Source organism: Taeniopygia guttata, chromosome 1 (genome assembly GCF_048771995.1).
Source record: "Taeniopygia guttata chromosome 1, bTaeGut7.mat, whole genome shotgun sequence".
Lineage (NCBI taxonomy): Eukaryota > Metazoa > Chordata > Aves > Passeriformes > Estrildidae > Taeniopygia > Taeniopygia guttata.
Window position 1 is genome coordinate 53,665,328 of NC_133024.1, and position 25,224 is coordinate 53,690,551.

At 34.2% G+C, this 25,224-nt stretch overlaps 1 long non-coding RNA gene across 1 annotated transcript; it reads right to left on the reverse strand.

Annotated features, from left to right (window-relative positions):
- Window positions 1-554: 554 nt before the first annotated feature.
- Window positions 555-5,712, reverse strand: LOC140680329 (uncharacterized). Its single transcript, XR_012051495.1, has 3 exons — window positions 5,592-5,712; window positions 3,515-3,627; window positions 555-869 (listed from the first exon to the last, which is right to left on the reverse strand). It is a non-coding gene; the product is annotated as an uncharacterized lncRNA (long non-coding RNA).
- Between the last annotated feature and the right edge of the window lie 19,512 nt (window positions 5,713-25,224).

Genomic DNA, 25,224 nt, shown 5'->3' on the forward strand with positions numbered 1-25,224 from the left:
GAAGTTAAAAGTTCAGTAATTGTTAGAACTTTTCAATACATTTGGGATTCTGTATGGTACCTTATAGTGATGCTAGTTTTAATTTGATTGTTAATGGATATCATAAATTTAACTGATTTTTTCTGCTCTTCTGACTCCAAAGTAGTATTTTCTAAACAAAAAATCCATGTAATGAAGAATGAAAACAAGTTTTCTCTTTATTTTTAATGTCACTTTTGTCTGGATTGATAAAAAGTGAAAATCTACCAGACTTAGTCATTAAGAAGCAGGACACAGTGCCACAAAATCAATGTGAGTTGATTAAATCTTTACCGGTTCTAAAAGACTTTGAAAAATAGAAGTTTTGTTTCACTTGGCTTATCTTACTCAGATTATATGCACTGCACACTGACTGGCTCAGACTTGTGGTGCATACAGAACTGTACAAAAGTGGGTGGGCATCACCAGCTGATCACCCCCTTGATATGAGCACAAAGATTATCTCTTACTCAAATGTTATCACAAAAGAAAATGTTGTTTAAATATCACATCAGGAATTGAGCACCACACAGGCATATGGTTTAAAATTTTATTTTTTCAGAATTGGTTTATGCAGTTCCACGATGTTGGTATATCATAGTCATCTATGTCAGAGATTCAAGTGAGAGCTAAAGAGTCCAATAATATGATATGGATTTAGCACATTGCTTGGAAGTTTGGAAGTCTGAATAGTGATAAGTTATTACCATGAACTGTAAATGTATTGCTATCATTTGTGACTGATACGAGTTTATTCCATCCAGCTCAGTTTAGGATTTGTACAAAGCAAGGAAGTTTTCTTTCTTCTCTCCTTTCTTTTTTTTTTTTTTTTCATATTCCTTTCTTCCTTCCTAAAAACCAAGGATAATAGAACTTTCACCAACCCCAAAGAAATAAACAGATATTTCAATTTTTTGGGAAATGCGAAGAACTTTGAATTAATAAATATGCACAAATGTGCTTGCAAGCCTAACATTTTGAAAAGTGGCTTTAAAGCCTAAAACATATATTGGATTATAATGATGGGCTCAATTAGTGATGGACTCTTCACTATCATCTGCAAATGAGAATTAATGCAGCTCTTGTGCAGTATTTAATAAATTAATGCTTTCAATACTAGGTGATATATTTATCTATCTAAAACACAGAATGTAGCATGGGATTTATAAAAGACAAAGAATTGACAGACAACTCTTTTTTGTTGCATCATTTGTGTGGGTTTTCCACAAACTTAATTTAACACTCCAAAGTTCACTGCTTTGGTTTTCAGAAGTCACACCAGCTGCAAGCTAAATTAGGCATAATTTAAACTTCCCAAACTAAAAAGTTCCTTAGTTCTGAAAGAAATCATAAACTGAATCTCCTTGATTCTTACCTACAAGTTTTTTATCTGATTTATTTTATTGACACATGCCTTTTAAATCACGTCTTGACGCATAGAACAGAATTTTGGCTTTGATAGTTTGGGTTTTCTTATTTATCATAATTTGCTTTTACTTTTAGTACGTTGTCAGAAAAAACACTGAGTACACCAAAAAACTCTACTTCTATTTCTTTGGATTTTTTCCAATAATCATGCTAAAAGTATTTAATTTAATTTTATTATAATTATTGTTTTTGTTGTGTTTTGTTTTGTTGTGGTTTTTTTTGTCAGATAATGGTCTGATTCCCTGATTACAGTTGATGACTTTCATTGATCTCCAATCAACTTTTAGGATTTGGTGGAAAATCATACATGAAGTATGATCTAAATTTGTTGAACTGTAGAACAGAAGTATTTTTGGAAAAAAAAATAAACAGGTCAAAAGCAAAGCATCTGATTTTTGTAATATATATACCCATTTAATTTGCCTATATGAACTGTTGTATAACTTTGTAAAGCAATATCCCCATTGCATACAAGTTAGATTTCTAAGAAAATATGCTTAAGAGGAACATTTTGATGTATGAATCCTTATTTCTATTTAGCATGTAAGTTTAATTATTTTTTGCTAGTCATCTTTGTAGCTTTTCAGTCAAATGGGGCCTATTTCTCTCTTTGTCACTCAAAACTGAAGCTGTGAAGGAAAGCTCTGGTACAAGATCTACAGATCTCAGTAAGGCTTTCAATGCCAGACTCCTATATACTATTGAGATTTGTATGGTTCAAACCATGCGATTAATGTACACACCAACCTGACATGGGAATTTATGTTATACAAGGAGTCTCAAGCTGAGTTGTGCAACTGAAGTAAGCTTCAGACTCAAGGCCGTATCTTAAGAAATGCATTTTAATAAGAAATCAATTTTGTTTAAGTTCAGCATATACTTGTTTTGCTGACTAGAGCAAGACAGACCATAACCATTTTCTTTTAATTTCCTTCACTTAGATCTGCTCCAGGAAAAATCACACCTATTTATTCCGCTTTCTTTTTTAGTTTATTCAAAATGAAATCTCTCTGTTAAAAGTTCAACTCCTCAGCTTTGTCAAAGCAGCTTTGACAATAGGACTTTAGGTGATAGTGTGCCACAATAATAAGTCATTAGCCTTATTACTGATGCATTATAAAATTATAATTTATATAAGGCACTTGGACTATATATACGGCTTGAAGCAACAAGTTTTGAAAGATCTTCACATTTTTAATAAGTAATGGCATTTTCATAAATCTCTCTTTTAAAGTTGCTTATATATATCTACTCTCCGATATGCTGATGGAGAAATAGGTGGGGATATATTAGCAGAACAACCCGTCTTATAGTACTACACATAAAATTTCTTATTCATTTAAAAATAAATAAGAACAAAGGAAAGAAAATGAAGCCTTTCCCAGTTCTTCTCACCATCATTTATAAAACACCACCTTGAAAAAATTAGTGACAATCTGTTAATTCCTGTGTAAAGATTAATTCCTGAAATTGCCAAGATCATGAGTGTATTGGTTTATTTGATGTGTACATGCCAGTCACCTACATAATGTCAGCTCTTATGATTTATGAGGTTCCTTAGGAATCTAGTTTTAAAGTAAAGTGAGGAGAGCTGAAAAATATATTCACTACCGTAATAGGTGAGGAGGCCATACAAATACACTAGCTAGGCTTATGGAATCATAAGTATATTGCATAATTTAGAAGGATTATGCTCTGATACTGAGGCTGTGGTTGCTGTGGAAACTCATATCCCACCAGCATACTGTGCATAGAAAGCTCCCATGGGAACAGTTTAGCTGTTTGCTCTCTATAGCCTGTTTTAACCTTTGACTTGGTGTCTAAAGGATCCTCACTAGATTTACAACTTTGTCCTCTATAGTAAGTGACCTGCAGGATAATGTAACGACTATTACTAGTATCCATTCAGCAGTGTGAATATAATTCTAACATCCTTGCTACTATAGCTTCCAAACACATTGAGCAACACTTGATAAACACTTGGGAAAGGAAAAAAAAAAAAAAAAAAAAAAAAAGAATTCTCAGTACCCCAGCTTGCAGACTTGAAAGACTTGAAAGATAACTTTACCTGATGCAAAATTATAACTCTGTCTTCAGTTCTTCAGATACAGGATCTAGATTTTAAAGGACTAAAATCTTCAGAAGATCTGTGTCTAGGAGCACCTGCCATGTTCAAATGGGCTGCATTAATAAGAAACAAAATGAACATGGAATTGTAGTCATTGCTTTGTTCCAGATACAATGCTGACATCACAAAGCTTATAAAGAATATCATAAGAATGTTGTATATAAATAGCCCCTATATCTGAAAATATTGTTGATGAATACATTTAACATTGTCATATCAAAAAATCCTTAGGATATTTAGATGCACCATTTTCTTTGCTGCATACTGTGACTGTATTTCATAATCTTTTGAATATTGCAACAGTGCAAATCAGTCTCTAATTTGAAGCTGCTTATGTGCCAGTCCATCAGTTGTCCTTTGCACTAACAAACCAATTCATACTGGTTAATACAGGCTACATAGATTTTCATGTTTAAACAATCAGTTTGATAATGCAAGATTGAAAGAATATTTCTAATGTCATGCACAGTGATTAAAAAGTCTTTGGGATCAATCCCTTCTGGCTTTATTGAAAGAGTGACAAAAGTGACACAGTCAGTAAGATTTATTATGGTTGAAATCTGTATTCAGTTATATTTAATTAGCTTAGCCTGCAGACAAAAGTTAAAATCTCTTTCTGTCACAAGATCCTGAATATTCTAAAAGAGTGAGGCAAAGAGGAAGAAAGAAAACTCTTTAAAAAATAATTCTCTACAAAAATTAGATTTAGATTTCAAACCTAAAATTACTCTATGAAGCTGTAGAATTTTGCACCTTACCCTATTGCCATGACCCATTACTCACTCGCTTCAACAGAAATGGAATTGAATAATATATCTTGGATACAAAAATATATTTTCAAACATATTTAGTAGCTAGATTTGGCAGTTTCCCATTGTTCTTCTCTTAAAGAAAATTTTAAGTGAGGCAAAAAAGAGAAATCTTTTCAAATCCTTCTCTGTATTCGTGGAAGAGTAGAGAAATAAATTAGCCTAGCCTCAAATTCCTTATGTAACAGTTCTAATATTATGCCTAGTACATGCCATAGCCATTTCCCTTTGCTAATGTTATGAATCCCCTATTTCAACCTCAGATTTCATTGACCATGATCTATTGAGGCAATCTTACATGCACTCCAGAAAAGGAAAGTTTAAAAAAAAAAAAAGTCCTTTCAGTTCGTCAAGGTCATGGATTTCAGAAAATGGTAGCCCTTCTCAAGGTCTAACCTTGGCACATAAAATTATCTGTCTTTTAATATACATATATAGTTTTAGTTGTAATATTTTTATCCTTTTTTTTTTAATATGTTATAGATTCCTTCTACATTTTAAAAAATAAAAATTATTTATAAATAGGAGACTTATGGGCAGGGTGCCATTAACACTTCAAACCATGTGATACTAATAATAAGCAAGTAGGTAGGTAGGTAGGTAGGTAGGTATATAGATAGATAACAGATAAGCAATAGAGAGAAAGACAGACAGAATAATAAAACAGCTAATAGCAAAATAATTAATACAGCAAAAGCCAAAGTTACAAGTTTTCCCATTAAAAAATCAGGGTACCTAAGTCAGAGCTGTGACTAGACAGGGACACATTAACAGAAACTAGGGTTCTGGTTGCTCAAAATTTTAGGCGACAGAGCTAACATTGCTCTCTTGGTTCAGCAGCCCTCTGACAAACTGGCAATGGTGAGTCCAGAAGAGTTTCTCAGCCCCTCTAGTTGGATCCATATCTAGGTTAAATCCTGACCCAATCATGAGGTTATGATAAACACATACCATCACCTGAATTTGTCTGGGCTTCAGCAGAGGGAAAGCTCATTTGCAAGCTCATTAGACTGCACTTTTGATGTTTCATTTTTAACACTGTAACTCTGATGCCAAATCTGTACATGAAAATGTGTTCCAAAATAAAGGAAATGTAAAGTGCAAAAGTAAAAGAGATGAGTTCTAAATATGACCGTAAATTAATTATGTGTTCAAACAATGCATTTAGATTTAGCTTAAGAATACAAAAATTATTTTCCAAAATCTACCTTTTTAGGGTGTATTTGTTGTCTGTCCAATGAAGCACCATAAAGAAGTACTAAAAAGCTGCAAGCAAACCAATGCTGCAGAGTTGTGAATTATCTTTGCCTCTGAATGCTATTTCACTGCTAGTCAATGTGGATATACCAGCTTGCTCAGAAATTATGCACTTCAAACATATGACTAAACTATATGGGGGAAACAGGTCCCTGAGTTAACATTCAGTTCTGAACTAATGTTCTAAAGCAAAGATGTATATTTAAAATGCAATAATTGAGAACTAGCATACTGGTTTTTATAAGTGGTATATATTTCTCAATGTGTGTACTCAGGATTCCAGCTGTTTTTCAATTTAAATTGAAAAAAAAAAACTTCTGTATTTCCCATATAAGTTTTGTTTCAATTGAAACATTCCAGCAGTGAAAATAAGTAGATCTTTGAACTGACAGAATTTTCTTCCTAAGTGTGCATGAAGCAGAGGAAAGATGGCAATCTCCAACTATAATGATGAAATTAATATTAATAAATATGATTTTTCTGATTTAAATGTTGCAGTGCAGTAGTATTGGGTTTACTCTTTTTGTATAAAATATTTTAATAAAAAATTGAGGATGCCTGTTAAAAAAAACAGAAATTAATTTAATTGGGCTACCAAGATGACAAATTTATCTTTTACCATATGGTAATCTAAAAAATTATTATAAATTTAGAGCTAGGATAAAAGCACAGGAAAATTGTGCCAATATAGATTGTAATTCACCAATACATCAAGCTGTTATAGTGTTAAGATTAGAAGTTGTGGTTGGAAGGTACTAGTATTCTTTTCTTAGTTTGAACATCTTATCTAACCGTTGAATTACTAACTTCAGTGAAGTCATGGTAACATATGTACTCTTGTCAGCTGCAGAAGTATGGTTCATTTTTCCCCAAATTTAAATCTCTCTATCTTTAATCAGGAATATAAATTCCCATTGTATTCAACTGCCATATAGCTCAGGCATATAGCCTATCTCCTATGCAGTATTTAAGACAACTTAAATAATTGCTCTCAAAAAGCTCCCATCATCTCTAAGTTTCTGCTATATTTCATTGTCTATTTAGGAAAAAAAGAAAAATCTACCAAACAAACAAAAATTTCAACAAAAAAACCCCAAACTTGTTATGTATAGATGTATTAGAACCACGTTTGTGACAGAGTAGGTCTCATCTAATACAAAGAAAACGATAAGTTATTTCACATATAGTACTTAATTTCTCTCTGTATTGTCATAAGATGCTGTTATCTGGAGGTGTGCTCCATACTACAAAACACCAGCAGCTGTTATATACATGTTCCGGCCTAGCTTAAGAGACTGATCAAATGTTTGCCATTGTTTCTTACCTCTAACTACACCTTTACAAACCATAATTTACAACTTTTGTTGTGATATCAGCCTTACTATGTGATTAACTGGGCGTGTGCCACTTGCTTTAAAAGAGGAAAAAATTAGAAGTACTTTAGATTTCCTTACTCATTATTTACTAAGAGATGAATTTTGCTGAACTTTATTTTCCCAAAAACTGCCTAAGAATTAAAGAGTACATATTCACTCATGCCTAAAATGAAGCCAGAGGGTGATACTTGACAAATGTATTTTTCTTAGTTCTCATAAAAGGTTCTTTACCTACTCTAGATATATTTTTATTTTGCTGTTTTTAGGATTGAACTAAACATTAAATTATAAGCAAATGTGGTAATATTCCTTTCACTGCAGGAACTTCATGAATATCACATATCTGCAGCATTCACTTTGCTGCTTAGAATACAGGTTAGGAAATCCAAGCAATATCTCCCTGCTTTCTGTATGTAATAAATGTCTTCTTTGACTGTATAAATCAAGTGCCAGCCCATATATTTATTAATTATTAAACTATCTTCTCCTGCAAACCTAGACCTTTATTGTGTACATATGTTTGTGCAATAAACTCTTACTTTGTTTTGTTGCTTCATCTTTTTCTCTTAAAATTATTATTTTATTTCTCTTTCTTTTTGTGCCCTTAATTATAACCTCTTGAATAGCTGACATGTTGTTTTCTGACACAGCATATTGTAACTTTTCAGTCTGATTCACCAAATTCAGCATCCCCAGCTGAATATGCCAGATGGGTTTTGTTTGAGCTATTACCCAAATATTATATGCCACAGAAAATCAATACAGATTTATGAATTTGAAATAAAATGGTGATGCATAGTAGCAGCAGCTGATTTCCTTGAGGAATAAATCCATTGAATGGCTTGAAATTTAAAAGTAATACCTTATAGGTTGCTTATTGTGAAACACTACTAAATAGCCTAAAAACAATAGATCTTGATCCTACATAATATAATGCTTGAGAGATCCATCATATCCAATGTTAAGGACTGGTCTTCAGGTACTGCTTGGTTTGGTGAATGGGGAGGTCTCATGCAGAGAATTTTAGTGGCAATGTGTGTGCACACTAATATTGTCTCCACAAGAAAACAAATCATCTCACTTATAGCAATAAGCAGGTAGAATAGAATAATAAAATAAAATAAGGATAATAATAACCTTTTCTTTCTATTTTTGGTAAATGCATTACTTGGAAATCAACATAATCCCAACCTCAATGTTTTTGGTTTTCCTTTATAAAATTCCTTTCACACATTGCACAGTTGCAGTCCTGGTTTTTGCTCATCAGATTTGTATTTCCTAGCCATCAGTGGCTGTAAGTGATAGTATTGCTTTTGCTTCTTTATTTCACCTTCTTTGTCTTTAGAGACCTTAATTTTTGATCTCCCTCCATTGTGAATGACATTAGTTCTGTTGTCCTGTAAATAACTTGGCTTGAATTCTGCCTGATCCTGAAGATTTGCTTCTTCTGAATCTCCCCAATTAACTTAATCCTTTTGCCACACAGACTCTGCAGTCATCTAGGATAAAGCATTCTCACTGTCTGTGCCAAACAGTTAGTGTCCTCTACTGCAAATATACTTAGAAGCATTGATTAAATACGCTGATTATAACTTTTTGATCTTCTTGAAATCATCCTTCGGTTTGTTGCTTGAAACTTTCTTTACTGAGGAGTTTTTGGGGACAGAAGTAATGGTAGCACAGATCATACAAGTGTGTTTAGGACTCATATGCAATGTCTTAAAAAGGGTATCTTCTTTGTTGTATTTCCTGTCTTTCAATTTCATACTTAAGGTTTTTCTCTGCATTTTAAGCTTTTCTTCTCCTCTTTCCTGCATCATCTACCATCTACCTTCATAAGCAAATAGCATTATATATATATACATATATATACATATATATAATACATATATATATATATATATATATATACACTACTTCTTTACAGCCAAGCTATAGAAAAAAACTACATAGAAATGAGACTTTCATTAATATTCTGTAGGGGGTCAACAGAAATTTGGATTTTGATTGTTCAGAATATGCTGAGGTTGATTAAAAGTAAAGAAAAAATATATGGTAGTAAAAGTGAGAGAAGAGAAAGCCACAGACAGGGCCACAAAAACAATTTTTGTTGCAATCTAGGAGCCAATGAATGTCTGATAGAATGCAATGGAATGTGATTTTTGTTGTTGCTGTTTAGGAACCCTGCAATGGTATGTTGAACAAGATGCAGCTGATAAATAGATTTCTGCTGACACTCCATGGGAGCTGAATTACCACAGTGTGGGAGTAGTAGAACAAATGAACAAATTAAGATTACTTCACTGTCAAATACAAGTGTGAGTGGTTTAGAAATGAATAAATAATAAAAAGTAAGTAGGTTGTTATTGAATATTAATCTAAGAAATTTAAAAAGCAATACTTTCCTGCACAGCTACAATATGAAAAGTCTAGAGAAAATACAGAGAATACTTCATTGCTAAATGAAATGTTTATGTATAAATACAAAAAGACATGTAATAAGAGAACCTTCTGGAGAAGAAATTGCCTATAGATAAGAGCATTATTTGTCCTTTTACAACTGTCATCAAAACCAATCCACAAAAAAAAAAAGTGACAGGCCAAATTCCTAGGGGTACCAAAAATTAATACTAAGATAAAATAGAATTTTTTATATATTCTCAAATGTGTAGTATGGGCTAAAATCAGGATTTTGTCAATAGATCTCATTTTTCACAATAGAAAAGCAGATAGGATAATGTCACATCTGCACAGCACATGTGTGAAAGGACGAAAGAGGGGAGTGTTTATAGTTTGTTTTTAGGTTCAGTGCTAACAAGAGAAGGCACCATGCATGCAAGAAGAATTCTTAGGCTTTTGCTGTCAAGCCAGCACTTGCTGGTGGTCTCGTCAGTCTGGGAAGTTCACCAATAGAGTCTTTGAGGCACATTATTACACATAGATGTTTAGAATAGAAACTGATAATAAGTTATGAACATTCCTAAGTAATGCAAGACAGCTACAATTAAACTGTACCAAGTTTCAATCTTTGTATTGGAGGGCATTGTACATAGATCATTAGTATGAAGTACTGAAAAATAAATATAGTTATTATTATAACAAAAGACTAAAAGCTTTCTGACACACTATAGAATATTACTCAGAAGAATGACAAATTGCTGGGATTTATGGCTTTTAGGTATGTAATGAAAATATATTCAGGAGAATATGTCATTCTGTTATCAGGAAATAATTGAATTGCTGGGATTGCCAGGGATCTGACACTGGTGGTAATTTTGATTTAAAAGCTAGTGGAAGGTACTTTTCACACTGAGAATTTAAACTACAAATGACATGTAGGCAACATGTAACTTTTGCTGGGAATAGTGCCTCAAAAGCTCATAAAATAAGAAACAAAATGACAGGAAGCTTTATCATATGACGAGCTTGCAGACTTTTGGTGCAGGTAGCTTCATGAATAGGAGTATAGAAAGAAATTTATCTGGCAAAATTGGAAAGTGATTTTAAAAAAATCAAAATAGTTAGAAGTGCTAATTGCAGCTCTAATTGGTAATTACCCAATGCCTATAGAACATTTTGAGACTACAGAATATGCTATATTTCTGCTACCTGGTAAATCCACCTTTTCATTGTATAGTATGATACCCAGATTTGTAACTTACATTTCCAGACATAGAGAAGGAATATGAAATTTCCAACAAACAGTGAAATTGGGAGTTTAGCTAATCTATTAATCTCTACAAATTATATTAAAAATCTGAAAACTCACTGGATAAATATCCTTTATCAAATGCAAAACTTTTTATTCTGGTCTAGAATAAACAGATGTTTACAGCTTTCATATGCTTCAGCTCTGTGCAACTCATCACAGAACCTTCTCCAGACTCTCAGTTCTAAATATGTGTCAGACCTAATTAATTAAGCATATGACTCCTCTGCTGATCAGTGAGACCATCTTGCCATTGGTTTTGTAGTGCTCAATGCAAGTTTATACTTAACTCAAATAAGAAAAGCATCTATACTTTTGTTACATTCCTCCCTGATTTAAAAAATGTAAATATCTCTTCTTGAAGATAGCACTAGCATTTGGGGCTGTGTTTAGGAAATTTGATAACATTTACTGCTAGAAAAGAGACAGAGGATAAGCAATTTAAGGGGCAAAATTTTGTCAACCCATTCTTCATCAGTTATTATTACTTTTTAATGAATCTCTACAAGAGATTGATCCCAAACTATTCAAGTTAATTGGAATATTACCTTTGATGGCTATAGTAGAAATGGATAGTAAGTCTGAGAGAGCAAGGAGTTCTTCTTTAAAATGTTTTGGTGAGCTAGGTAGTCTCTGAAATCAGTTTGCTTTTGACCAACAATATTTGCTATGATCCACAATTATGATGACATTTTCTTGTAAAATTATGTGGAAAGCTAAAGATACTAACAGGAACAAGGTTATATTCAAGGTTAAGGTCCACACTGGCAGCAATGTTTTGCTGAGTTGTTTTAAGTCAAACCCTGTGCACAAAACAAGCACAAATAAATTCAAATCCATTGATACCTAAGACAGACCATCACTTCACTTTAGCAATAGAGAGACTTCAGGGCACTACTTTAGGGTAGGAGGTAGATAGACATAAGTCAGGACAGCAGCGTGCTGACAATACACCATAAATACTTCCAAAAAAAAAGGTCAGGAAACTTGTTTCTGTCTGCATTCTGATTTCTAGGTTTCTCAGAATTGCAGAATTCATAATTTCTCAGAATCAAAAAAATGTTAGATGAAAAATGAGACGAGGATGTCCTCTTTTACTTGAAAGAGACCTATTGCAAATAACTGACAGGTGAACTACAACTTTGTTTAGATGAGCCTTGAAAAACTCTAGGGGTTGATTCACCCATCTGTCAGGACAACAATTTCTTTGCATTAAGCTCTTGTGGTGAGATCTTTCCTAATGTCCACTTTGTAACTCCCAAGCAATAATTGGTGGTTACTGTCTCTTGCCTGATACTATTGGGAAAAGTTTTGATCCATCATTACTGTAACAACTTTTAAGATATGTGTAAGCAACTGTTAGATCACCCTGTAGCCTCTCTCCTCTCTGTCAGACTAAACTAGACCAGCCCTCTTATCGTGTCTCCATCAGACATGCATTGTAGGTTCTTAAATATCTCGCTATTCTTCCATGCAATTCCTTCCAGTTCCTGTTTCTCTTCAGCTGGTGTCCTATTACTATTCTCATTGCAGCCTCACTGTCAGTGACTGAAGGTCAATACAGTCCTACTGTGCAATCTACAGCCCTACCAGAGCAATGCAGCCTGTGGTTTGTGTTATAGGCCATGAGAGCATAATGTTGGCTCATTTTTAGTCTGGCATCCACAAAAACTTCCCCTGAACACCAACACCAATAGCAGCACTCAGCCTATTGATTCATATTCTGAAGTATGATGCAAAACCTCCTGCATATTCCCTTTTCAAACTGTGTGAAGTTACTTTCATCCTGATCCTCATGTTTATAGAGGTCCCTTTTAAATTATACCCAGTTAAAGGACCACAGACCAAGCAGAGAAGATAAGGAAGCTTTTCAGTTTAACTACACAGCTGAAACATCTTTAGGGATTTAACTGAGGACTATTTTTCAAAAGATAAATATAATTTGTATTCTGCTGTTAAAATTTCCACAGATTTTTAGCTTTTTCTACTAACTACTTAGAGCCTTTCAACAGTGTTCAGCACAAGACCTTTGGAAAGTCCTATTAACACCTTCTGGAATTTTGAACTCCATTTTTTCCTTTTAAGAATGACTGCAAAAGTGCATACTCTCAAAGTCCAGTTGGGAGTTGTGAATCTGAGTAACTCAAATAGTTGCAGAGGGTATATGAGATAAAGTGGTTGTAAAATCAATGAAAATAAAGGACAGTACATTTGTAAAGAATATAACTGGAGCAACTGACAATACAAGGAAGTATAGGAGAATGTTCTATTACAAAATAAAAAATGAAACCCATGGATCTAGGCTTTGTAATTCAGACTATTAAGTGTTCAAAGGAAACAGAGTGTTTAAATGGAAATGAGGTGACTCAGAGTCTTTGACTTGATTTAACTTGCTCTACTAAAGCTAGAGAGAAAAATAAGACCACATTTCAGTGAAAGGGAATATGCCAATTTGAAACCAAGAACATTTAATAAAACTTCCTGAAAGAAAATCTATCAGACTGCAGAAAAAAAAAAAACAACCAAAAAAAAACCAACAAAAAACTGTCCCAGAGGTAATAAATGCCAGAAATTCCAGCACATGGAACATTTTAACTGATCTTAAACTGATCAAAACATTTTGAATGAACAATAAGAATCAGTCCCAAATGGACACAGAGGCAGACAAAATAACCTGATAGGTCTTTTCTTTCCATAACGTCTGTGAATTTATGGCAAATTAAATAAGCATTGGGATATGGTGCCAGCACTGAGAAAATAGCATGCAAGGGAAACAAGAGACTAACCTTGAAAAGAGAGAAAAGAGAAAAGAATATTGTAGCTAGTTTGTAAATATAAAGTTTTGACAATTAATGTGGGCCAAGTTCATTTTAGAAGAAAATATCAGTGAATATTCATATCAGGCATGAGCAGAGATGGGATAAATATTTTCAAAAACATTATTCACTTTCATTGGAGAAGTGGGGCAGTGTTAAGGAATTTGGATGAGATGGAGATATTTTGACTAGATAAGATACTACTTTATGGGAAGTAGAGCTTAAAAAGGCTTTTGCAAACAGCATTTGGTTTTTCTCACATGAAAAATAAATCTATGATGTATTGATGTTTAAATTCATATCTCATATCTTTGAAGTATCCTAACTTAATTTCCACAAGATCATAACCACTAGGTAAAAAGAATACTCTATACTATTTATTAAAGATAGCTTTAAACCCAAAACTCTGGAAAATACTTAAGGAACAGTAAGAAGCAAAGGCAGTAAAAAGGGAAGATTAAGCTTTACAAGATCATTTTCTGTACACCAGGAAATAGGGCAAAGGAGGACTGCAATTTCCAAATGTGTAACTTCAAAATGTTCTGAATGCAAGAATCTTTCTTTCACTACAGAGCAATAATTTTTTCAGTCCTGAACATTTTTTTCTTGCCATTAACTTATACGTCATGTGTCATAATTAAACAAAAAAATATATTAGCCAGCTGTGAGGTTTAGAATATGAGTAAGGTTCTCCACAAGTATAAGAGGATTTTTTTTCAGCTAATTTTTTTTTGTTTGTTTTGGGCATGGATTTTGTGTGGATTTGTTTAGTTGGTTGGCTGATTTCTTTTGGTTTTCATTTTCCTGGCAATATTTTGCTTACAATAAGGAGTATTGCAAAAAAAAAATCATTGAAAAGGCTGTCACTGTTTCACATGCACTGGCAGATTATTTTAGTTTCAAAATTCATAATCTGAAATTCAGCAGTTCAATAAAATTCAGGGTATTAAAAAGAAATCTTAGCAAATATTGACACTGCTGTTAGCTGCTGCCTTGGGAAACAAGTGATATCAATTCTACAAAAATATATATAAATTTCTTAAATAATCCAAATAAATAATTTATTAAGTACTGCAGTAACTACAAAGAAGTATTATTGTCAACTCTGCTTGGAATTCGATACTTGTGTCCAGTTTGTAACCAACAAAGAACATATTTAAAATTTTAGCATTATGTTTTGATGCTATGTCATGGTTTGCTGCACCTTTGATAGGCTGAACCATAGTCAGGTTATTGTCGTATGTCACAAATGTGAATACATCAGAAAAACAAGTTCTCTACCTGATTTCTCCAAAACACATAATCCATTCAAGTATTTGAAATCAGCCATAAACAGTTTACATCCCTGAGAAAAAGCAGGGGGTTTTGAGACTGAGTGGTCAAGCACTGGAGAAAACCTGAGACACTTGGAAAGATTTACAGTGAAATGTAAATTGTGAATAATAGGGCATTCAGAATTACACTGCTGAAGCTTACTTGCATATAGCTCTGAACCTGGATTTCTACTTCCCCATTGCAAGTCCTCTTCTGTTCTGTTGCTTATTTGCAAGACAATCTATCAGGTTTTTAGGACAAAGTAATGTTCTGGTAATACTAAAGGGATACAGCATAAAGTGAAACATCAGAAATTTCCCGTCTGGACATGTGTCTTAAATGAGTGATACAGTGGAATCTGTACTTGGCAGTACAGAGTGGCACAGTTGCAGAGCTGCACAATCAGTAAAATGTACCCATACAGTTAATTGAAAAGTGCTATGTATGTTGATACTATTTTATTGCAAAAATGACTGATTAGAAACCTAAACCAGCACTGAAGAAACATTTAGAATTTCTGTTTATTTTCGGACCTTATGTTTAGAGTAACAATCTAGCAATCCATGATACAGCAGCAATTTCTGTGCTATGCAGTTTTCTGCTTACTTTCCTTGGTAATGACATAATATATTCTTAAATTACAGTATCTGCTTCTCAAATTAGAGCTCTGCTTCTTCCCCACATGGCTGAGCAATATAGAACTTAGGTTTATTTCAAGTCCAAAGCACAGCATATATGCTGTTGTTTTAACTGGAGTGACAAAAATTAAAAAAATCTAAAACCTTTCCAAATTCTTTTAAGAGAGATTGTGTCTCAAGGTGTAGGTGGACGTTTAACATTTTCTCTCAATTACATCTCCTGGAATTTGTGCAGTGGGGATAACCAAACCAGTATTCTTTGGTTTTCACCTGCAATTAAAACATGTGCTCCAAGATTTCAGCTAAGAGTCAAAAAACGTGTTAATTTAAATGCCTAAAGCTTCTCAAAATGTACCTGAAACATGATTCTCTTCATTAGCCTAATTTATTTTAGTACTGTAACCATGTACAAATAAAGACCAGGTAAAAAGCCAGATTGTATATAATCACCCTTTTACTAGTGACTCTGCATAAATCTGCAAATGAATATCATTACTTGGCAACTAGCAGAGACTGAACAATCTGGTGAGTTTCTCCTTCATAGTTTTACAGTGGAGTCTATCAGTAAGGTTCTTTGAGAGCCTTCCCAACAAAAATACCCCATGTGTACCAGTGACATTCCAGCACAACAGCTCTGCCTCTCTTCTCATGAAGAATTCTTGCTAAGGAGAAAGGAAATAAGACAAAGACAATGAAAGATGCAAGTATCTCCACAGTTCTTTGAAAATTCAAGGCACCTTTATGCAATCCATTTGTATATTCAGAAATGCATCTAATGCAGGGAGTTTGAATAGTACTAGTCAATGTCTTCAGCCTCTACATATCTATAAAAATTACTAGATCATGAGAAAAGTTATCTTCAAATGATAAGTTAATTCAGCTAAAGTTTTGTCTCTGTAGAATGGCAACTTTCTCCTATTTACCTAAAAAGTAAAATGTTGCAAGTTCTGTAGTATATGCCAGCAATTGTAAGAATTAAGGGGCTTTCAAAGACTTTCAGTGGCAGAAAACCCTTCTAAATTTGCTCTTCAAATCACTCTGCAAAATTAGCTCTTTAAAGTCAACTATTATTCTTTCTTAATTTTCTAAATGATATTCATGTAGCGAACTGTCTAATAAAATTCTATTTATTTTTGGGTTTAGTCTTATGTGTCATTAGCAGTATTGTTTAAAGAACTCCTTCTCAATTCCAGTGTGGATAGAATACTAATTACTGGAACATACACTGCAAAAAATAATTTTGAGGCACAAAATTGCCTGTCTTCTAGAGACTAGTGAGAGTTGCTCCAGGATAAAATATTGAAAAATAAGAAATCCTGAAACATAAGATACCAGCAATTCTTAAAGTAAATCCAAACCGGAAACTTCTTCCTCCTGTCAGATAGGGGGGAAAAAAATTCTCTTATCATCTGCAACAAGTAAAAATACTAATACTTAAATTTGGGGATAGTATCTTAAAAAAAAAAAAAAAAGAATAAAAAAGAAAAATAAGTCAATTTGTTAACTTTAATGTTTTGGAAGAGATGCTTTGAGGATGAGAGATGTTTTACAGCACATCTTGTTTCCTGATAGGCAGTCATTTATGATGATGTAGATACTGCAGCCTTGATTTGTTTGCAGTTTAGAACTGCCCAGTATAGTGTAAAATATTGAGCAAAGCTGTAAAATAGTGAACAGATGGATTCAGTCAGGGTTTTTAAGATTACTGTTAAATGTCCAATATTCATTTTAAACTTCCTGCAAGCTAACATCTCTCTCAGCATAAACTTGTAAAAGCAGAACAATCAAGGTTTGACCTTGTCAGACCACTAGTAGGTGACAGGAATCTGTTAACCGCTGTACTCACAAAGCAGGTATACAGTGTCATACAAGACCTATATGCCTTTAAATTTGAGCTTCATGCATTTACCTAATTTATCCATTCATCAGTTTGCTGTGCTACCCTGTCCTTCATTACCTCGTGTCATCAATAGATTAAATACAGTTATTTGACTATGAATAAATTGGGTGTTAACCTCCTCCCACAGTGAAATACTCTGGAAAAGTTGTCACAGAAAGTAATCCCTAATGTGACCTTAAGCTCTTCCTTCTTGTTAATTTTAATTAACTAACATGCCAATCAGATTTTTAGTACACTTTTTTTTCCTAGCCATTATCACTGTTTTTGTAGATCTTTATTTTAATCTATGTATTGGTACCTCTGCCCAGCTGCCTCCGAGTGTGTGGATGTGCATTTTCATTTTGGGAATTTGCAAAATTGTGGAAGATCAACAATGCCATCTGCAGGTATAAGATAACTCCTGATCTGGAAGCACACTTTTTTTCAATTTTTTGTTTTCCTACCTTATATTAGGCTATTTTTTCCTAGAATGAAGTTAAAGATGGCCAAAATTGTGCAGGTATGTTTTGCCAGACAGCAACGAGATAAAAATATTTTGGCTTTGATCTGTATATTATTTACATATACAAAAGATTGAATGGAGGGTTTTTTTAGACTTATTCAAGCTGCTCAAAGATATTCAACCTGTGAAATGGAACTTTAAAACCTGTTAAAAGGATATCTTTCCAACTTCCTAATATTCTTGGGGTTCCAGCAAGTTTGTGAATAGAGCCCGAAGTGCTTTTCTCATGATCTGTCATGTTCTCTTATATTCAAGTGGAGCTAGTAGCAAACCCTAGAAGGATTTATATGCTACGGTTACTCCCTGTTTCTTGTATTTTCTTTTTCCCTAACCTCTCTTTCATACAGAGTTTCAGGCATAGGTGTGAGGTATAAATGTCACAGAGAACAATAAATGATAAGACAGACTGAGTGGATTACTGGTAATGTACAATTCAGAGTATTTAATCTGTTTCAATGTCTTCTGCTAGTAAAATTTAATCTTTCCCTCCCTATTGAAGACAAAGAAAATTCACAATTCAGTGAAATTACAAACTGTGAGGAAATAAGTACATTAGTCTTATAAATGATGAGTTTCCTATAAACTTCCAATGAAATTAACTAATTCCTACCATCACTAAAGTGAAAGAAAATCACCAGTTTTATTTTTTAAAAAGTACTTTTTTTTTTTTTTTCCATCTGGGTCAGCAGGTTATTAGAAGAAAGAAAAACTCATGGTCAGAGACCAGAAACACCTGAATATTTTTCTTACTCTTTAACTGCATCAGTGGCTCTGGGCAAAAGCAAAGGTTTTTTTGCTCACTATCTACATCTGTAAAATTGGAATCTAATGCTTACCTCTCACAAGGGAATTGAGAGCTTTTGATAAGATCATTCCAGTAAGCTGTTTGAGTCTGTAAGTAGCAAAAAATATTCCTAAAACAGTACTCTGTTATAAATACACTTCTTAGAAAATGTAAAATTACTTGTCCTTTAGAAAAATTCTAAGATCAAGTGTTATCATGAGTGAAAGTAATTTTGTCTTTTCAGTAAGCCAACTCAACTGATAGGTTTTGTTCAGAAATGAGACATTTAACTTCATGCAATCTATTAGGAATCTGTTCAAAACTGAGTAAAGGCAATGTGATCCTTTCAAAAGACTTTTTCCCCCCACAGTTTATTAATATTAAGCTGAAATTTCATTTAGAGCAATTTATTTCAAGTAACCCCAAAAATTAACTGTGCATACTTCCTAAAATTGGTAATTTTGGAATTATTAGGAACAGATATTTTTTATGAGAAAGATTTTGAAAAGAAGAAAAGAGTCTGAAAATGTTTCACAACTCTACTTGTGTTTTGTGATGCAAGAAAATACTTCAGGGTTGTCAAATAAATATATATAAAAATACTGAAAATCATAAGCTGCTTTTTCTGCCTTCACCAAACTTCATTAGATTTTAAAATATTTGTAATATATTTCTTGGCTAGTAATGAATTTATGTAAATGTATTCTTATTCATAATTTGGCCTCTCCATTTTTAGAGGCTATCACCCGTAGCTGATGGCCAGATGCACTTGCAAGCAGCTTTGCCCCCCAGCATGACAGTGCATAATTTTTCATAATGCCATCTTTCCTGTGCCTATATGTCTCCCTCTCTCCCTCCAGTCTATTGTATTTAGTGAATTTACCTTGGATTGCATTCTGAAATAGATTTTACAAGTGTCTAATGAACTGGCTGCACGATAACAACTCTGTTGACCTTGTAAGCATAAATGTGAAATTCAGTGCTGCACCTCTAACAGGCATGAATGAACCAGCAGATGCAGCAGAAGTGTGAAGGGGTTGATTAGCTCAAAGGTACCTTTGAGACTACCAAAAACAAACTGCTGTAAAGGACAATTAGCATTGCAATGCCTTTCCTGAATTTTTCTATGGATCAGAAGGCTGTACTGAATCTCAATAATGCTCGGTATCCCAAGACATTCTATGCCTGTGAGGAAGTGCTTTTTATATGTCTCCTACATCCCACCTACTGAGAAAATCCTTCATCACTAAGCTAAGTTTTGAAGTGTTTTTCCATCCTTTCCAAATCACTGTATCACAAAATGTACCACCTGTGCACAGAAAAGGAAAATAATAGCTTTCCTTTCCTTTCTGTTCCCTGGTTCTGATTAAAAGTAAATTAGACAGAAAACTGTTTAAATTAAAGTTTTTTCTGTGTCCCTGTGGGTCTCTATAACACAGAAGTAAACAGAGAGATCTTTCTTAATATTTCTGCACTTTGGTAATACCTGTAGTTAAGACAGTTTAAAATTGTGTTTGTGACCTTCACATAAATGCTGTTGCTTGGAAAAGCTAAAAGGTGTTTGCATCAATTATTTGTTTGAGGTGCTATGATTGAGATAAAATACGAGTGAGACAGGTGCAATTTTAGGAGCTTATCAAAATTTCTTTGAGCTGATTTAAATTTTGCCAGTGTTAATATCTGGCATCTTGTCTCAGGTTAAAGCAATTGTTTGAAGAGAACTTAAACAACTTTTCCCCATTACTTCTTAAATATTAATCTCTCAACCCTCCCCTGCAACCAATACAATCTCTTGTACGTATCTTGGAACATTGCCCTCCTTGGATGCACCAGTGTTGCTGAATACCTCAACCAGCTCTGTGAGAGATCAGTGCACAGTAGGGTGCTTCCCATGTTCCTAAGGATGAAATATACATAAAAACTGAAATCCAGTATTTGAGAATAATAGTTTGACTGTCCCATTATAGATAACATACTCTGAATCCTACCTTTGAAGGAGTTATATTCCAGTTGGATAATAACTCAGCTTTAGTCCATTTTAGTAAAAGATTGACTCTCTTAATTACCTACCACTTGATAGTATCTTTCATATTAACAAGGAATCCTCATGGCAATTGTTGTCATAGGAAAAACCATTATTCCACAGTTAGATTAAAAAAAAAAAAAATCATTCACAATCTGATTTTAAAATTCTCTTTAAATCTTAACCCTAGTTCCTATATATTTCTCCTGGTTGTATAATTATCCATTTGGAAGGAAAATGAGAAAGATTTGGCTCAATACCTGTCTTGACCTACTTAACTGACAATTACAAAGATAAGCTTCATGCTACACATAGCTTTTTGCACTTTAAGAGATATCAGGGTTATTATTAGTGTCATTATTATTAACTGCAGACGCTAGACACTACCATTATTTTACTATCTTGTCATTTTTATGGATTTATACCTATAAAGCTTTATTGACTCCTCCCTCCCTCCCTCCCTTAAGTGCAACACTGTAAAGGCAAGAGTGAACCTACATACAATTCTGGATTAATAAACCAGGACTTTAGCACTTAAAATAGCATTGCAGAAAACCTAATTATCTTCTGCATACTAATCCATCATACTGTCAATCTTCTTCAGTCAATCTGAAATAAACATGATTTTTAGCTAAATTTTTTCAAAGCAGTTTTCAGTTGTTAAAAGAAAGGGCATAGTTTCTCACTGAGATTATATTCCTTCATTCCTTGCATGCTCAATTTACCTTTGTCTGCAACAGGCCCAGATCTACTAAACCAAGATGGATAGAGTGTATACATGGTAACAGGGTATTACTTGTCACAGAAAGCATTTTACCTGTATGCAACCAGTAGAAAACAGAGAGGCAGAAAACTTCTAACTCACTTGTGCTGGAAATGCTGCTTTTATGCAGATCCTGAGGAAAAAAAAAAAAAACCAAAAAAACCCCCACAAAAACAACTCTATATGAATAAACACATAGTCTCATTTGATATGATATTAATTTTTAACTATCTGAATATGTGGAAAACTTGATTGTTTCAGTCTTGTGTTTTTGGTTTTACTCACATGTCAAACAGAAGGCCTGGTTTCCTGTTAACTTCCTTGAACATGTTTTACGATAACAAGTAACAGGGAATCAGCCATGAAGCAGGGCTAGACCTACACAGAATTATTGTTATCTGAAGGAAATAAGGGAAGTTTATAAGCATTTCTTTCACCTTTTATTTTGTTTTGTTTGTCTGATGTAATGAAATACCTGGGGAAAGGGAGGAACGCTTTTCAGCAATGCATCTACACTTGTTTTTCAGCTAGTGAAAAATATCATTTTATTTTACTGTAAAACTGCTTCACACTTTGCAGAAACAAAATGTGTGAATCACAGCAGATGAAGGAGATGCTGATTAAAGCATAAATTTTGCTTGCTGTAACATTTTTTTTCTTTGCAGACTGGTTCTTATCGTTGTCATCATTAAACTCTGACTCATACTGAAAAAACTTGGAAGAAAAGTGTATTCTTGTGGGTGTCTTAACATCTGGAGTAAAGGATATAATAAAACATTAATTCCAAAAGGCAAAGAAAAGACATTGTTACAAGGTAACAAATTCCACAGATCTCCTTCATGAAATCCAAACTGACCATTTCATGTGGTTACAAAAGCTGCAGAAGCCTGATACTTCAGGGAGATCTATTGTGCATGGACAATTCATCTATGAAAAGACAGAATTCTAGAATGTCCAAGATGCACTGATTTCACTGTGAATGCACAGAATGATCACTATGTCGGTATGGTTTGACTATTATTAATCAGAGTTTGTAAATAGGGTAAAGAACTGCTCTATACATACACAATACTTAACTGCCTAGGTCTTCTGGTCTTTCACAGAGTAAAAGAGAGGAAGGAAAGGGAAACAAATTTCCTTGAATAAGTCAATGTGTCTGTTTACCTAACATTCTGTTAGGAACTCACTGATTATGTGCTGATTTTGACATCTGAGGTAGTACTCCAGGTTACTTTTACAGCTATTAGGGAAAATACACACTGCTAAAGCCCAAAAGGTATTGTTTTAAAGCAGATATCTAAAATACAGTGGTTGAATTAACCAGGTGGAAAAAAAAATGAAACAAGCCAACAGACAACCTCCCCCCCCCAGTAAAGCAACAACAAGAAATCCCAAAACAGGATTAAAACTTACTCCTGACTAGGGGGAAAAAAAAGCGCATACCCATCAGACAAGCAGGTCCACACTGAAATGTCTATAGATAGATAAGAGTTATCCTACTGAAATTGTGACCTGATTGTTCTTAGTCTTCAAAGTCTTAGTGCCTTACAGGTTCTGGACAGTCATGCACTGTCTGCTGCCTAAAATGACAAATGTTCATGTTTATACTCCTCATAATTAGCAAACATGCTAGGTAATTTTCCATAATTATAACTTGTTACAGATTCAGTCTTCAATCTAAGGTAACATGGACTACAGGTGTAACAGAAAAGGAACATACTTTTGGGGTTTTTTTGAGGAATAGTAATAAATAGGGGGGCATGCATCACAATAGGTTTTAATGCTTCAGTATTTTGTATTCTGTAATATTATTTCAAATCTCTTAATAACTTTCATCAGGCATGTATTTTGCACATTAGTAGAACACTTTGTTTTGATTTGCTTCAATATAAATTACACTTCTTATTCTTATAAAATATATGGCATTTTCCTACTCTAGTATGTCAGAAAAAAACCCTATTTTTGATTTTTCTGAAGCAGTCAATTTGCCTGTTGCTAAGGCGAACAAGATAATCAATAAAATCAGTCACACAGGAGAATTTTGGAACTGAGCATCAAGCTTGTCACTGTAAAACTAGAGGTCAAGTTTTACCCTGAACTACAGGCAACCACATTTTCATCGGAGAGCTTACACTTATGCACTCAGCAGCAGCAACTGTAAGAACATTTGACTTTCTAAAGGTCACAGTTTAAATCTAGCAATGAATTTCAGATTTTGTGACACTTGATACTGCAGTGCCATGAAGTTAAGCACCAGGATTCATCACCCTGACTTTCTAATTCCTTCTGCTGAAGTAGCTATAGAGGTTCAAGGTGGGTGTGATGCAGCTAATTTAGTGGTTTAGGTAAGTAGTCCCCACTTTAGGTAAGTGGTCCCTATTTCTAACACACCTGCTCATCTTCTGACTCAGAAAGCAAAGAGGAAGTGAAAGAGTATGAGCAACATTCATGTTGCCCTGAAAAATACAATGCAATCAGCTCTAGTGAACAGATACCTTGTTTAGTGGCTTTCCTGAAGGGGAAGAGGAGGAGGCAGCACTGTCTCTTGTGACAGAGATTAGTACTCAGGGGAATGGCCTGAAATTGGGACGTGGTGGCAGGGTGTTTAAGGATGGACATCAGGACAAGGTTTTTAGCTCAGAGGGTGGCTGGGCACTGGAACAGGCTCCCCAGGGAAGTGGTCCCTGCACCAGCCTGCCAGACACAAGAAGCATTTGAACAATGCTCTCAGGCATATGGTATGGTCCTGACTCTCAGGGATAGTGCTGTGCAGGGCAAGGTGATGATCCTTATGGGTCCCTTCCAACTCAGGATATTCCATAGGTGTAGTTTTCCCCCCCTCTACGCAGCCCCCCAAAGAATCTGATTAGCTCAGAGATAGGGGCTGTGAGGGGAGGAATACCAGGAGAGGGAAAAGTATTCAAAAGAGGCTCTTACCCCAGGGTGTTGGAACAGCTCTCTTTATTCTGTGGTGTCCATGTGAGAGTGGGGCAAAAGAGAAAGAACAGGAAATCTCAGGGGGTCTATATAGGTTTTGGACAGGGTGGGCTTTCCTGGCTCTCCGCCAACCTCGTTGGGGCAGGAAGGAGGATCCAGGGGTTATCTTGATCAGAGTCACAGGGTCCCGGGGGAAGGGGGGCACAGGGTGCCCATGAGCTCACTGTAACACATAGGTCTATGATTATTCTGTTGTATTTTTTTTTTTTTTGGGGTGGGGGAAGGGGTGGCAATAATATTGTATTTTTGTTAGGTTGAACAAAGGGAAGGAATTTGGAAAACTTTAATATAATTTGAAAAATGTAATCATTTCAATCAGTCTCCTGAATTCAAGGGGATAAATTCCATTTCACATAACTGATTCTGTTGGGAGATGAAAACTTTTTTGTGTGACCTGTAAATGTTATCACAAACAGTAACAGTATTTGACAAATGGTTTAATCACTACCGTGTAGATCAACACATTTTTCTTTGCTGTAATAAAGTGTCTCTTCTTAGAAAGCATATGGATTTATATTTTTCCAAATTTATATAAAGTCTCATATACGTGCTAACCTTGTTTTACTCTAAAAAAGCTGAAACATTTCGCAAGACAAATGTCTGTACTTTCCTAACAGGTCACATGTTATTTTCAAGGGTTTAGTCATTTACAGTTTCTTGTGTCTTTTGGGACAGCTGTCATGTTTAAACACAATCTTATCCTCCCTTCCATCAAAAAAATACACAAGAGAATCAATATCAAAAGCCAGTCCGTTACAAAAA